We start from the raw sequence: 12,558 nt of genomic DNA on the forward strand, positions 1-12,558 counted from the left end.
AAGAAATTTTCATAAGATCAAACAGGACAGTTGGAGAATTCGTGAAGATGGAAAATTCAAACCTCCTCACAAAGGTACTAGTGAGATTGTGATACTGGCTGCACTTCTCTTCCTCGAAGCTCACAAGATCGGCGTTACGCAAATATGTGTTGAATTCTTCCTTAATTCCCGCTCGATCCATAAAGTTTTCAGAAGGCCACTCACAAGGACGCACTGGAGCGTCTCTTGGTGGCTCTTCATCAGACATCATTGCAAGCCTGGGTCCTTGCTTCCTTGAGGAACCACCTTGGAACATTTTCCTAAGCATTTTTCTTTCTCTGAAAAATTCTGAAATTTTTTAGTAACTTCAAAATAAAAGTAAACCAAACTCAATAATATTGATAGCAACTACTCCTACAAGTGCCTAGGGCCTATATCATGCATCAAAACTACTTGGAACCATACAAATTTGACATGCAAGCTCAAGAACATGGTCACCTAGGCAGCAAAAATTTGCAATGAATAAAGCACTAGAACAAAAACTAATTGGACCAATGGAGGAGTCACATACCAAGGAACAATCTCCCCAAGCAGTTTTGTGAGAGGTGCTTTGAGCAAGGAGATCGAAAATGGCAGCAAAACGAGCTTGGACTCGGGTTTGAGCTGGTTATTCGTGTTTGGGGGAGGAAGAAGGAGTGTGTGGGTGAAAGGATAAGTGGAGGAGGGCCACCGTGGGCCCACGAGGCAGGGGGCGCCCAGGGGGGTAGGGCGCGCCCTCCACCCTCGTGGGCAGGTGGTTGACCCCCTGCTGTGTTCTCAGTGCCAAATATTCTCAAATATTCCCAGAAAAAGTCATATTTAAATTTCAGGGCTTTTGGAGAACTTTTATTTTCGGGTATTTTTATATTGCACGAATAATCAGATAACAGACAGAAAATACTATTTTTATTTTATTTAATTTTTTTATTTAATATAAATAACAGAAAGTAAAAGGAGGGTACAGAAGGTTGTGCCTTCTAGTTTCATCCATCTCATGATCATCAAAAGGAATCCACTAATAAGGTTGATCAAGTCTTGTTAACGAACTCATTCCGAATAACATGGAACGGAGAAATTTCGAATAACACTATGTTACCTCAACAGGGATATGCACATCCCCAATAATAAGAATATCATATTTCTTCTTGACAGTAGGAAGAGGAAATTCAAAACCTCCAAATATAATCGATGGAATTTTTCCAATAGAGTTGATACTATGAACTTGAGGTTGTTTCCTCGGAAAGTGTACCGTATGCTCATTACCATTAACATGAAAAGTGACATTGCCTTTAGTGCAATCAATAACAGCCCCTGCAAGTATTCAAAAAGGGTCTTCCAAGAATAATAGACATACTATCGTCCTCGGGAATATCAAGAATAACAAAGTCCGTTAAAATAGTAACGTTTGCAACTACAACAGGCACATCCTCACAAATACCAACAGGTATAGCAGTTGATTTATCAGCCATTTGCAAAGATATTTCAGTAGGTGTCAACTTATTCAAATCAAGTCTACGATATAAAGAGAGAGGCATAACACTAACACCGGCTCCAAGATCACATAAAGCAGTTTTAACATAGTTTCTTTTAATGGAGCATGGTATAGTTGGGTACTCCTGGATCTCCAAGTTTCTTTGGTATTCCACCCTTAAAAGTATAATTAGCAAGCATGGTGGAAATTTCAGCTTCCGGTATCTTTCTTTTATTGTAACATATCTTTCATATACTTAGCATAAGGATTCATTTTGAGCATATCAGTTAATCACATACGCAAAAAGATAGGTCTAATCATTTCAGCAAAGCGCTCAAAATCCTCATCATCCTTTTTCTTGGATGGTTTGGGAGGAAAAGGCATGGGTTTCTGAACCCATGGTTCTCTTTCTTTACCGTGTTTCCTAGCAACAAAGTCTTTCTTATCATAACGTTGATTCTTTGATTGTGGGTTATCAAGATCAACAGCAGGTTCAATTTCTATATCATTATCATTACTAGGTTGAGCATCATCATGAACATTATTATTAGCATTATCACTAGTTTCAGGTTCATTACCAGATTGTGTTTCAGCATCAGAAATAGAAATATCATTTGGATTCTCAGGTGTTCAATAACAGGTTCACTAGAAGCATGCAAAGTCCTATCATTTTTCTTTTTCTTCCTTTTAGAAGGACTAGGTGCATCTATATTATTTCTCTGAGAATCTTGCTCAATTCTCTTAGGGCCTTCAGGATACAAAGGTTCCTGAGTCATTCTACCAGTTCTAGTCATAACTCTAACAACATTATCATTATCCTTACTATTCAATTCATTGAGCAAATCATTTTGAGCTTTAAGTACTTGTTCTACTTGAGTGGTAACCATAGAAGCATGTTTACTAATAAGTTTAAGTTCACCTTTGACATTAGCCATATAATCACCCAAGTGTTCAAGCATATTTGAATTGTATTTCAATTGTCTACCAAAATAAGCATTAAAATCTTCTTGCTTAACCATAAATTTATCAAACTCATCTAAGCATGGGCTAGCAAACTTAGTAAATGGGATTTCAGCTTTATCATATCTATAGAGAGAATTTACCTTTACTACCTGTGTCGGGTTATCAAGACCATGAGTTTCTTCAATAGGTGAAGGATTAAGATCATATGTTTCTTCAACAGGCGGTAAATTAAGACCATGTATTTCTTCAATAGGAGGTAAATTCTTAACATCTTCAGCTTTAATACCTTTTCTTTCATAGATTTCTTTGCCTCTTGCATATCTTCAGGACTGAGAAATAGAATACCCCTCTTCTTCGGAGTTGGTTTAGGAATAGGCTCAGGAATTGGCTCCGGAGGTGTCCAATTATTTTCATTTGTCAACATATTATTCAATAGAATTTCAGCTTCATCCGGTGTTCTTTCCCTGAAAACAGAACCAGCACAACTATCCAGGTAATCTCTGGAGGCATCGGTTAGTCCATTATAAAAGATATCAAGTATTTCATTTTTCTTAAGAGGATGATCAGGCAAAGCATTAAGTAATTGGAGAAGCCTCCCCCAAGCTTGTGGGAGACTCTCTTCTTCAATTTGCACAAAATTATATATATCCCTTAAAGCAGCTTGTTTCTTATGAGCAGGGAAATATTTAGCAGAGAAGTAATAAATCATATCCTGGGGACTACGCACACAACCAGGATCAAGAGAATTAAACCATATCTTAGCATCACCCTTTAATGAGAACGGAAATATTTTAAGGATATAAAAGTAGCGAGTTCTCTCATCATTAGTGAACAGGGTAGCTATATCATTTAATTTAGTAAGATGTGCCACAACAGTTTCAGATTCATAGCCATGAAAAGGATCAGATTCAACCAAAGTAATTATATCAGGATCAACAGAGAATTCATAATCCTTATCGGTAACACAGATAGGTGAAGTAGCAAAAGCAGGGTCAGGTTTCATTCTAGCATTTAGAGATTGCTGATTCCATTTAGCTAATAACCTCTTGAGTTCGTATCTATCTTTGCAAGCTAAAATAGCTAAAGAAGCTTCTTTATCAAAAACATAACCCTCAGGAATAACAGGCAAGTCTTCATCATCAATTTCATCAGTATTATCAGATTCAATATTTTCAATCTCTCTAGCCCTAGCAAGTTGTTCATCAAGAAATTCACCAAGTGGCACAGTAGTATCAAGCATAGAAGTAGTTTCATCATAAGTATCATGCATAGCAGAAGTGGCATCATCAATAACATGCGACATATCAGAACGAATAGCAGAAGCAGGTTTAGGTGTCGCAAGCTTACTCAAAACAGAAGGTGAATCAAGTGCAGAGCTAGATGGCAGTTCCTTACCTCCCCTCGTAGTTGAGGGATAAATCTTGGTTTTTGGATCTCTCAAGTTCTTCATAATGATAAGCAGATATAAATCCCAAGTGACTCAAAGAATAGAGCTATGCTCCCCGGCAACGGCGCCAGAAAATAGTCTTGATAACCCACAAGTATAGGGGATCGCAACAGTTTTCGAGGGTAGAGTATTCAACCCCCAAATTTATTGATTCGACACAAGGGGAGCCAAAGAATACTCTCAAGTATTAGCAGATGAGTTGTCAATTCAACCACACCTGGAACTTAATATCTGCAGCAAGGTATTTAGTAGCAAAGTAATATGATAGTAGTGGTAACGGTAGAAAAAGGTAACATTAGTAAAAGTAATGTTTTTGGTATTTTGTAGTGATGATAGCAATAGCAACGGAAAAGTAAATAAGCGAAGAAAAATATATGGAAAGCTCGTAGGCAATGGATCGGTGATGGAGAATTATGCCGGATGCAGTTCATCATGTAACAGTCATAACCTAGGGTGACACAGAACTAGCTCCAGTTCATTAATGTAATGTAGGCATGTATTCCGAATATAGTCATACGTGCTTATGGAAAAGAACTTGCATGACATATTTTGTCCTACCCTCCCGTCGCAGCGGGGTCCTAAAGGAAACTAAGGGATATTAAGGCCTCCTTTTAATAGAGTACCGGAGACAAAGCATTAACACATAGTGAATACATGAACTCCTCAAACTACGGTCATCACCGGTAAGTGATGACCCACAAGTATAGGGGATCTATCAGTCCTTTCGATAAGTAAGAGTGTCGAACCCAACGAGGAGCAGAAGGAAATGATAAGCGGTTTTCCAGCAAGGTATTCTCTGCAAGTACTGAAATAAGTGGTAACAGATAGTTTTGTGATAAGATAATTTGTAACAAGCAACAAGTAACAAAAGTAAATAAAGTGCAGCAAGGTGGCCCAATCCTTTTTGTAGCAAAGGACAAGCCTGGACAAACTCTTATATGATGTAAAGCGCTCCCGAGGACACATGGGAATATCGTCAAGCTAGTTTTCATTCACGTTCGGTACTTTGATAATTTGGTATGTGGGTGGACCGGTGCTTGGGTGCTGCCCTTACTTGGACAAGCATCCCACTTATGATTAACCTCTATTGCAAGCATCCGCAAATACAACAAAAGTATTAAGGTAAACCTAACCATAGCATGAAACATATGGATCCAAATCAGCCCCTTACGAAGCAACATAAACTAGGGTTTAAGCTTCTGTCACTCTAGCAACCCATCATCTACTTATTACTTCCCAATGCCTTCCTCTAGGCCCAAATAATGGTGAAGTGTCATGTAGTCGACGTTCACATAACACCACTAGAGGAGAGACAACATACATCTCATCAAAATATCGAACGAATACCAAATTCACATGACTACTAATAGCAAGACTTCTCCCATGTCCTCAGGAACAAACGTAACTACTCACAAAGCATAAACATGTTCATAATCAGAGGGGTATTAATATGCATATAGGATCTGAACATATGATCTTCCACCAAATAAACCAACTAGCATCAACTACAAGGAGTAATTAACACTACTAGCAACCACTAGCACCAATCCCGGACTTGGAGACAAGAATTGGATACAAGAGATGAACTAGGGTTTTGAGAGGAGATGGTGCTGATGAAGATGTTGATGGAGATTGCCCTCTCCCGATGAGAGGAGCGTTGGTGATGACGATGGCGATGATTTCCCCCTCCGGGAGGGAAGTTTCCCCGGCAGAACAGCTCCGCCAGAGCCCTAGATTGGTTCCGCCAAGGTTCCGCCTCGTGGCGGCGGAGTTTCGTCCGAGAAGATGGCTTATGATTTTTTTCCCATCGAAAGACTCCATATAGCAGAAGATGGCCACCGGAGGGCCACCAGGGGGCCCACGAGGTAGGGGGCGCGCCAGGGGGTAGGGCGCGCCCCACCCTCGTGGGCAGGGTGTGGCCCCCCTGGTGAAGTTCTTGCCTCTCAGTATTTTTATATATTTGGAAAACATCTTCCGTGAAGTTTCAGGACTTTTGGAGCTGTGCAGAATAGGTCTCTAATATTTGCTCCTTTTCCAGCCCAGAATCCCAGCTGCCGGCATTCTCCCTCTTTATGTAAACCTTGTAAAATAAGAGAGAATAGGCATAAGTATTGTGACATAATGTGTAATAACAGCCCATAATGCAATAAATATTGATATAAAAGCATGATGCAAAATGGACGTATCAACTCCCCCAAGCTTAGACCTCGCTTGTCCTCAAGCGAAAAGCCGAAATCGAAAAATATGTCCACATGTTTAGAGATAGAGGTGTCGATAAAAATAAAATATGGACATGAGGGCATCATGATCATTCTTAGAACAGCAACTTATATAATTCTTGTCATATAATCTCTAATGCTAGAGTAATAATTCAATCACAATATCAAGTATGAATCGTAAACTTCATTGAAAACTAACAAACTATAATCTCAGTCATTGAAGCAATTGCAATTTATCATAACATAGGAAAGAGTCAATGTATAAGAGCTTTTCAGCAAGTCCACATACTCAACTATCATATAGTCTTTCACAATTGCTGACACTCACGCAATACTTATGGGTATGGAGTTTTAATCGGACACAGAGAAAGATAGGGGCTTATAGTTTTGCCTCCCAACGTTTTACCTCAAGGGTAATGTCAACAGTAATAGTTCATGAAAACTCACATCCAATTAGCCATATATACCAGGATCTTTCCAACATATGTGCTTGCCAAAGGATAAAATGTAAAAAGGAAGGGTGAAGATCACCATGACTCTTATGCAATGTAGGAGATAAAAGTAAAAGATAGGCCCTTCGCAGAGGGAAGCAGAGGTTGTCATGCGCTTTTATGGTTGGATGCACAAAATCTAATGCGAAAGAACGTCACTTTATATTGCCACTTGTGATATGGACCTTTATTATGCAGTCTGTCGCTTTTATTACTTCCATATCACACGATCGTATAAAGCTTATTTCCTCCACACCAATCAATCATACATATTTAGAGAGCAATTTTTATTGTTGCTGATACGTCTCCAACGTATCTACTTTTCCAAACACTTTTGCCCTTGTTTTGGACTCTAACTTGCATGATTTGAATGGAACTAACCCGGACTGACGCTGTTTTCAGCAGAACTACCATGGTGTTATTTATGTGCAGGAGCAAACGTTCTCGGAATGACCTGAAACTTCACGGAGACACTTTTCAGAAAATAAGAAAAATACCTGCCAAAGATGAAGGCCAGGGGGCCCACCACCTTGCCACGAGGGTGGGGGGCGCGCCCCCTACCTCGTGGGCCCCCTGTTGCCTCTCCGACTCCAACTCCACCTCCATATATTGAGTTTCGGGAGAAAAAAAATCAGAGAGAAGAAATCATCACGTTTTACGATACGGAGCCGCCGCCAAGCCCTAAAACCTCTCGGGAGGGCTGATCTGGAGTCCGTTCGGGGCTCCGGAGAGGGGAATCCATCGCCATCGTCATCATCAACCATCCTCCATCACCAATTTCATGATGCTCACCGCCGTGCGTGAGTAATTCCATCGTAGGCTTGCTGGACGGTGATGGGTTGGATGGGATCTATCATGTAATTGAGTTAGTTTTGTTAGGGTTTGATCCCTAGTGTCCACTATGTTTTGAGATTGATGTTGCTATGACTTTGCTATGCTTAATGCTTGTCACTAGGGCCCGAGTGCCATGATTTCAGATCTGAACCTATTATGTTTTCATCAATATATGAGTGTTCTTGATCCTATCTTGCAAGTCTATAGTCACCTATTATGTGTTATGATCCGTTAACCCCGAAGTGACAATAATCGGGATACTTACCGGTGATGACCGTAGTTTGAGGAGTTCATGTATTCACTATGTGTTAATGCTTTGTTCCGGTACTCTATTAAAAGGAGGCCTTAATATCCCCTTAGTTTCCGTAAGGACCCCGCTGCCACGGGAGGGTAGGACAAAAGATGTCATGCAAGTTCTTTTCCATAAGCACGTATGACTATATTCGGAATACATGCCTACATTACATTGATGAATTGGAGCTAGTTCTGTGTCACCCTAGGTTATGACTGTTACATGATGAACCGCATCCGGCATAATTCTCCATCACCGATCCATTGCCTACGAGCTTTCCATATATTGTTCTTCGCTTATTTACTTTTCCGTTGCTATTGCTATCATCACTACAAAATACCAAAAACATTACTTTTACTACTGTTACCTTTTGTTACCGTTATCACTACTATCATATTACTTTGCTACTAAACACTTTGCTGCAGATATTAAGTTTCCAGGTGTGGTTGAATTGACAACTCAGCTGCTAATACTTGAGAATATTCTTTGGCTCCCCTTGTGTCGAATCAATAAATTTGGGTTGAATACTCTACCCTCGAAAACTGTTGCGATCCCCTATACTTGTGGGTTATCAAGACTATTTTCTGGCGCCGTTGCCGGGGAGCATAGCTCTATTCTTTGAGTCACTTGGGATTATATCTGCTATCATTATGAAGAACTTGAGAGATCCAAAAACCAAGATCTATCCCTCAACTACGAGGGGAGGTAAGGAACTGCCATCTAGCTCTGCACTTGATTCACCTTCTGTTTTGAGTAAGCTTGCGACACCTACACCTGCTTCTGCTATTCGTTCTGATATGTCGCATGTTATTGATGATGCCACTTCTGCTATGCATGATACTTATGATGAAACTACCTCTATGCCTGATACTACTATGCCACTTAGTGATTTTCTTGATGAACAACTTGCTAGGGCTAGAGAAATTGAAAATATTGAATCTGATGATACTGATGAAAGTGATGATGAAGAACCACTTGCTATTCCTAAGGGTTATGTATTTGATCAAGATGCTTCTTTAGCCATTTTAGCTTGCAGAAATAGAACTGAACTTAAAAAATTATTAGCTAAATGGAGTAAGCAATCCCTAAATGATAGAATGAAACCTGACCCTGCTTTTGCTACTTCACCTATCTTTGTTACTGATAAGGATTATGAATTCTCTGTTGATCCTGATATAATTACTTTGGTTGAATCTGATCCTTTTCATGGTTATGAATCTGAAACTGTTGTGGCACATCTTACTAAACTGAATGATATAGCCTACCCTGTTCACTAAAGATGAGAGAACTCGCTACTTTTACATCCTTAAAATATTTCCGTTCTCATTAAAGGGTGATGCTAAGATATGGTTTAATTCTCTTGATCCTGGTTGTGTGCGTAGTCCCCAGGATATGATTTATTACTTCTCTGCTAAATATTTCCCTGCTCATAAGAAACAAGCTGCTTTAAGGGATATATATAATTTTGTGCAAATTGAAGAAGAGAGTCTCCCACAAGCTTGGGGGAGGCTTCTCCAATTACTTAATGCTTTGCCTGATCATCCTCTTAAGAAAAATGAAATACTTGATATCTTTTATAATGGACTAACCGATGCCTCCAGAGATTACCTGGATAGTTGTGCTGGTTCTGTTTTCAGGAAAGAACACCGGATGAAGCTGAAATTCTATTGAATAATATGTTGACAAATGAAAATAATTGGACACCTCCGGAGCCAATTCCTGAGCCTATTCCTAAACCAACTCCGAAGAAGAGGGGTATTCTATTTCTCATCCTGAAGATATGCAAGAGGCAAATAAATCTATTGAAATAAAAAGGTATTAAAGCTGAAGATGTTAAGAATTTACCTCCTATTGAAGAAATACATGGTCTTAATTTACCGCCTATTGAAGAAACATATGATCTTAATCCTTCTCCTATTGAAGAAACTCATGGTCTTGATAACCCGACACAGGTAGTAAAGGTAAATTCTCTCTATAGATATGATAAAGCTGAAATCCCATTTACTAAAATTGCTAGCCCATGCTTAGATGAGTTTGATAAATTTATGGCTAAGCAAGAAGACTTTAATGCTTATTTTGGTAGACAATTGAAATACAATTCAAATATGCTTGAACACTTGGGTGATTATATGGCTAATGTCAAAGGTGAACTTAAACTTATTAGTAAACATGCTTCTATGGTTACCACTCAAGTAGAACAAGTACTTAAAGCTCAAAATGATTTGCTCAATGAATTGAACAGTAAGAATAATGATAATGCTATTAGAGTTATGACTAGAGGTGGTAGAATGACTCAGGAACCTTTGTATCCTGAAGGCCATCCTAAGAGAATTGAGCAAGATTCTCAGAGAAATAATATAGATGCACCTAGTCTTCTAAAAGGAAGAAAAAGAAAAATGATAGGACTTTGCATGCTTCTAGTGATCCTATTGTTGAAACACCTGAGAATCCAAATGATATTTCTATTTCTGATGCTGAAACACAATCTGGTAATGAACCTGAAACTAGTGATAATGTTAATGATAATGTTCATGATGATGCTCAACCTAGTAATGATAATGATATAGAAATTGAACCTGCTGTTGATCTTGATAACCCACAATCAAAGAATCAACGTTATGATAAGAAAGACTTTGTTGCTAGGAAACATGGTAAAGAAAGAGAGCCTGGGTTCAGAAACCCATGCCCTTTCCTCCCAAACCATCCAAGAAAAAGGATGATGAGGATTTTGAGCGCTTTGCTGAAATGATTAGACCTATCTTTTTGCGTATGCGATTAACTGATATGCTCAAAACAAACCTTATGCTAAGTACATGAAAGATATTATTACAAATAAAAGAAAGATACCGGAAGCTGAAATTTCCACCATGCTTGCTAATTATACTTTTAAGGGTGGAATACCAAAGAAACTTGGAGATCCCGAGGAGTACCAACTATACCATGCTCCATTAAAAGAAACTATGTTAAAACTGCTTTATGTGATCTTGGAGCCGGTGTTAGTGTTATGCCTCTCTCTTTATATCGTAGACTTGATTTGAATAAGTTGACACCTACTGAAATATCTTTGCAAATGGCTGATAAATCAACTGCTATACCTGTCGGTATTTGTGAGGATGTGCCTGTTGTAGTTGCAAATGTTACTATTTTAACGGACTTTGTTATTCTTGATATTCCCGAGGACGATAGTATGTCTATTATTCTTGGAAGACCCTTTTTGAATACTGCAGGGGCTGTTATTGATTGCACTAAAGGCAATGTCACTTTTCATGTTAATGGTAATGAGCATACGGTACACTTTCCGAGGAAACAACCTCAAGTTCATAGTATCAACTCTATTGGAAAAATTCCATCGATTATATTTGGAGGTTTTGAATTTCCTCTTCCTACTGTCAAGAAGAAATATGATATTCTTATTATTGGGGATGTGCATATCCCCGTTGAGGTAACATAGTGTTATTCGAAATTTCTCCGGTTCCATGTTATTCGGAATGAGTTCGTTAACAAGACTTGATCAACCTTGTTAGTGGATTCCTTTTGATGATCATGAGATGGATGAAACTAGAAGGCACAACCTTCTATACCCCACTTTTACTTTCTGTTATTTATATTAAATAAAATAAAAATAAATTTTTTTGTCTGTTATCTGATTATCCGTGCAATATAAAAATACCTCGAAAATAAAAGTTCTCCAAATGCCCTGAAAATTAAATATGATTTTTTCTAGAATATTTGAGGATTTATGGAACTGAGAACACACCAGGGGGGTCAACCACCTGCCCACGAGGGTGGAGGGCGCGCCCCCTGCCTCGTGGCCCATAGTGGGCCCTCCTCCACTTATTCTTGCACCCATACACTCCTTCTTCCTCCCCCAAACACGAATAACCAGCTCAAACCCAGTCCAAGCTCGTTTTGCCATTTTCGATCTCCTTGCTCAAAGCACCTCTCACAAAACTGCTTGGGGAGATTGTTCCTTGGTATGTGACTCCTCCATTGGTCCAATTAGTTTTTGTTCTAGTGCTTTATTCATTGCAAATTTTTGCTGCTTAGGTGACCCTGTTCTTGAGCTTGCATGTCAAATTTATATGGTCAAAAGTAGTTTTGATGCATGATATAGGCCCTAGGCACTTGTAGGAGCAGTTGCTATCAATATTATTGAGTTTGGTTTACTTTTATTTTGAAGTTACTAAAAAATTTCAGAATTTTTCAGAGGAAGAAAAATGCTTAGGAAAATGTTCCAAGGTGGTTCTTCAAAGAAGCAAGGACCCAGGCTTGCAATGCGTGATGCTGACGAAGAGCCACCAAGAGACGCTCCAGTGCGTCCTTGTGAGTGGCCTTCTGAAAATTTTATGGATCAAGCGGGAATAAAAGAAGAATTCAACGCATATTTGCGTAACGCTGATCTCGTGAGCTTCGAGGAAGAGAAGTGCAGTCAGTATCATGAGCTCACTAGCTCCTTTGTGAGGAGGTTTGAATTTTCAACTTCACGTAATTCTCCAACTGTCCTGTTTGATCTTTATGATAAATCTTATACCATGGACTTAGAGGATTTTACCACTGCATGCAAACTTCCACAATGGGGTAGTATAAGGGATCCTCGCAAATCTGAATTTAGAGATTTTCTTGCTAATATAACTGTGGGAGAATCTAGAGATATTACACAAGCTACCATAGGGAGCATTCACTTTCCTGCTATACATTATTTTGCTCTCTTCATAGGTAGATGCATAATGGTAAAGATGAGGCATGTCACATGTGTGTCCCCGATCTTAGTATTCTTAGGAGTGCTGTGTTAGGAGACAAATCATATAATTTGGGAGCCATTG

This window comes from Triticum urartu, chromosome 6, assembly GCF_003073215.2.
Source record: "Triticum urartu cultivar G1812 chromosome 6, Tu2.1, whole genome shotgun sequence".
In the NCBI taxonomy this organism is placed as follows: Eukaryota; Viridiplantae; Streptophyta; class Magnoliopsida; order Poales; family Poaceae; genus Triticum; species Triticum urartu.